The sequence below is a fragment of the Schistocerca piceifrons genome, chromosome 2, assembly GCF_021461385.2.
Source record: "Schistocerca piceifrons isolate TAMUIC-IGC-003096 chromosome 2, iqSchPice1.1, whole genome shotgun sequence".
NCBI classification, from domain to species: Eukaryota; Metazoa; Arthropoda; class Insecta; order Orthoptera; family Acrididae; genus Schistocerca; species Schistocerca piceifrons.
In genome coordinates this window covers 730,941,573-730,946,038 of record NC_060139.1, presented here as the reverse complement: position 1 = coordinate 730,946,038, position 4,466 = coordinate 730,941,573, and the positions used below count along the sequence as shown (strand labels likewise).

The 4,466-nt window shown below is 46.1% G+C and overlaps 1 non-coding gene across 1 annotated transcript; it reads left to right on the top strand.

Annotated features, from left to right (window-relative positions):
• The first annotated feature begins 3,859 nt into the window (after positions 1 to 3,859).
• On the top strand, positions 3,860 to 3,934 carry Trnas-uga. Its single transcript has one exon. It is a non-coding gene; the product is annotated as a tRNA-Ser (tRNA).
• The last annotated feature ends 532 nt before the right edge of the window (positions 3,935 to 4,466 follow it).

Here is a 4,466-nt window from a genome sequence, read left to right as displayed (position 1 = left end):
CGTTCTACGATACAGCCGCGCTGCTTGTCGAAAAATCGACCTTACTTCCAGCTATTAAAGACGCTCGAACAATTTCAAAGTCGATTTTCTAGAAAATTTTTGAGAGTTGCATCGAACTGCTTTTAGACAATTATATTTGAATTCCGAACTTCACGTATCATAAATACATAAAAAAACTGTATACCAGACGTTGCCTGGTATGTATTTATTCCAATTTTTCTCTCAATCCATCTCCTCCTTTCCCTCTCTCTGCCCATCTCCTCCTCCGTCCTCTCCCTGTTCATCTCCTTCTTTTTTATGTGGAATATACACACATACATACATACATATATACGTACATCCGGATTTTAAAAAAATCTGGTTACTGTGTGGTCTTCTTGTGAGACAGCATAACAACGGCCGGCAGCAAAGGCGGGCTTGCTGACGTAAGAGGAGTGCCCACTCCGCAGCACGGAGAGCTTACGGTTGCACAGGCATACTGTGCCCAAAAGGGGATGGCTAGATCGTGCAAACGTCCTGAGTCGAACTCAGGGCTCCCGAAGGCTGGCTGGCGTGTCAGGCGACGGCACTCGTTGAGAGGCCCCGCCAAGGCGGTACTATTTCGAAGTCTGGAACCATCAGGGCTAGCTGACAGCATGTAAACCAGCGGCTTCGCCTGGTCGATGGTGCAGCTCAATAGCTATTTGGCTGCACTTCCGACTAATGACATGCAGAGACTGCGCCAGATGGAATGAAACTACGAGCATACATTTGCCCTGGGCAGGTGTGTTGTGACAGGGGTTCGATTGCCTTTTGTAGCCAGAAGTGAAACGTTACGTTGTGTTATAGCGCGCAGCAGTTCAGCCGACCTTGGTGGTAGACCGCTGCGCTGCAGAACGCTAAGCCAGCATTACTGGTCAGAGATAAGCTGAATGCTGGCCGACATATCCCCTGGCTAGCTGCTGTTGCCTGCCCGTGACCGATGCCACAGCAAATAACGATAGTCATCTTCTTTCAAGGATTTCAAGGATAAATAATTTATTCTGATATCTATTGCTTCTTTGTTTTTTGCAGGTGTGTATCCAGTGTTGCACAGATATGTTTTAGAAAGTTACACTGAAAAGGGAAACGATAGGCAGCTGATGGTGTTCGGAGTAATTCATGTCTATTAAGACAGATGTGGAAGGCATATCATAACCGAAACTTTAGAGAGGAAAACCCGTATTGACAACAGAGTCCTCCTCCGACCGTGGCCTTGGTCCCCTTTGGCTCGAGCACTCAAGCAGAATCGTCAGATGCGCGCAGGAGGCGAGCCCAGTTTGTGTTGTGACTAATTTGTTCCAGCCAACAGCCTTGGCCCAGCGCCCAGATATGAGTCTGCTCTTCACTTTGGTCACATACTAAACGAATCTGGTGGCCGTTCTCCTTGCTACCACTTTCTGGACCAACCGTAAACGCATACTGTGCTGAGATACGTGTCTATTCCTGTGAGTAGCTTACACTCATTTCCAGAAATTTCATTGATGCGAGCTATTATCTCCTACTTGCTGTCCACTGCAGCGAACAATGTTGTTCAGTACCAACAAATTGTTACACAGATCTTCGATTCATGAACCGCCGAACTTTGGCGAAACGTATTACCAACCGTGTGTGACTCATTCTCCCAACAGCTAGAGCTTCAATCTTAGATACATATTTACGTCACGCAAGAGACAAAACTGACCACACTGACACGCTGCATTTATAAAACGTGATCTCATTTAGCTCGCGCCTGCGCTCGCACATACACACACACACACACACACACACACACACACACACACACACACGCACACGCACACACACAAAAATAGAGTGAGATTTGGTAGCCTCGGCAAGGCATCTTAGAGCTATTTGTGCTACAGTCGCATGCGCCTTCTTACTTCTCAGCAAAGACAGAGGCACTGTCGTCGCTTTTAAACCTAGTGCATTCTTAGCGCCACGAAAGTTGCCGTTCTTCTGAAATTTGCTGTAATAATATACTTCTTCTCATTATTTACTCAAGACAGAGAGTAGTAACTCCGTTGAAACATTGCGAAGTTATGTGATATCATCTCATATCCTAGTGAGACTTTCAGCAACGTCTAAGCATTACCACTAGTTAATACCTGCTATAGAATATTGTGGTAATTGTAGAATATCTCGAACAGCATGAGACCTGTTCCTCTGGACTGAATGAAGTTCAGTAATGTTCTCACATCGCCAACTGGTATGGTCGCCATTAGTTTCTCGAATCCTGTAATAATAATGAGCGTATGGCATTGGTGGCCGGGAGACCCCTCGCGGGGCGGTTCGGCCGCCGCTCCACAATTTCTTTAACGCCACTACGGCGACTTGCGAGTGAATGAGGAGGAAATGATGATGAAAGACACACAACACCCAGTCCCCGACCCCGCCGGGAATCGAACCCGGGACCCCGTTCGCGGGAAGCGAGAACGCTACCGCAAGACCACGAACCGCGGACCTCGAATCCTGTGACCAGCTGATATATATTTTCAATGTTTTGTAATCTTAATTTCCTGTGAGTTACTACATCATACAATTTTTAATATTGTCAGTTTATTTCTGATTTGAACTGAACTTAATCCCCCAAAATACAAAGCCAAATAGAGAAAAGAAAAACGAAAAACATGGGAACAGTGTACAGGCTGCAAGTGCCTACAACGGTTAGGCTGTGACAGCTATCGTCACAACTGATAACTCCTGGTACGCATTTACACTAGATTTAAAAATACAGTTCTTGCTCGAAACATACCAGATCAAGCACTCAGAGTTAACAAAAAGAGGTATTCAGGGAAGCACTGTAACTTGTATGGGGAGAGAGGACACTTCACAGTTGGCTGTTTCGTTGATTTGGGGGAGGGGACGAAACAGCGAGGTCATCGGTCCCATCGGGTTAGAGAAGGATGGGGAAGGAAATCGGCCGTGCCCTTTGAAAGGCATTTGCCCGAAGCGATTTAAGGAAACCAAGGAAAACCCAAACCAGGATGGTCGGACGCGAGTTTGAACCGTCGCCCTCCCGAATGCGAGTCCAGTACGCTAACCACTACGCCACGTCGCTCGGTACTTGGCAGTTAAAGTGGGTTTTCGAGGCTTTCACGCAACGCGACTTTGTCTACTTGCCTGTGGCAGCGCTTCAGTGCTAGCCGACTACGGCTTACAGCCAGTGCTGACGACTGACTTTTGCGTTTACAGCTCGCGCTTGATAACTGGCAGTTGCGCTGCAAGGGGTCAGGAGTCTTCTTTCGTCTTACAAGGTATAGACTGTCACAGCCAGGATGTTTTGGAGCACTTCGCTCTTGTTTCCAGGCATGCCTATGACTGAGAGATACTGAATGGAGGAGGAAAGTCTTGGCAGGTACCAAAATGTGCTACTGACAGTCTGTCAGCAGCACATTTTGGTACCTGCCAAGTATGACTGTTGTGGTGGCAGCTGAAAGGCACCAAGACGAAGTAATTTTCTTCGGGTGACAGCAAAGGAACATAATACAATGTACGAGGCAAATTATTATGGTTCAGAAGATCACAATTCGTGTTTAGCTGGTGTCCTAGGTTTTCAGTATAAAATAATTCTCTTTTTTGTTGTAAGATCACGCTTGCCCTCACTCTTGTTTGTTTTTCTTCGGCGGTCTGTCGTAGTGAACGGACAAGCTATTTAAGTTCTGAAACTTCCTGGCAGATTAAAACTGTGTCCCGGACCGCGACTCGAACTCGGGACCTTTGCCTTTCGCGGGCAAGTGCTCTACCAACTGAGCTACCCAAGCTCGACTCACGCCCCGTCCTCACAGCTTTACTTCTGCCAGTATCTTGTCTCCTACCTTCCAAACGGGGCGTGAGTCGTGTTTGGGTAGCTCAGTTGGTAGAGCACTTGCCCGTGAAAGGCAAAGGTCCCGAGTTCGAGTCTCGGTCCGGCACACAGTTTTAATATACCAGGAAGTTTCATATCAGCGCACCCTTCGCTGCAGAGTGAAAATCTCATTCTATTTAAGTTCTGTTAAAAATTCGTAGTTTGCTGGCTTAAAGTCATTAAACGTGGAACCCATTTAGAACTATTGTAATTATTTTAAATCTACGTAATCCTAGCGCGAACTAGTACATGACTTTTTCTGTTGTGTAATACGTTTGACTGGAACCAGGGTAGTCGGCAGATAATTCTGAAGACATAATGACGTAACGCGGATTACGTTTAGTCATTAATTTGACTTTGCCCAAGAAATCAGCGCCTCAGAGATTAAATGTCGATCATTTTAATGTCTCTTACGTTCATTTCGTGCAAAAGATATTATGAATGATCCGATCATTCGTTTCCGAACAGTGATGCTGCCGGTCTTTGCCCATGTTAGACACCGGCCCCAGTTTCAATAATTAGATGGTTTGCCGTATTAAAGGACGTTATCTTCCCGTGAAGCTACAAAAGTAAAAAAATAAATAATGTGAAAGCAAGTGAC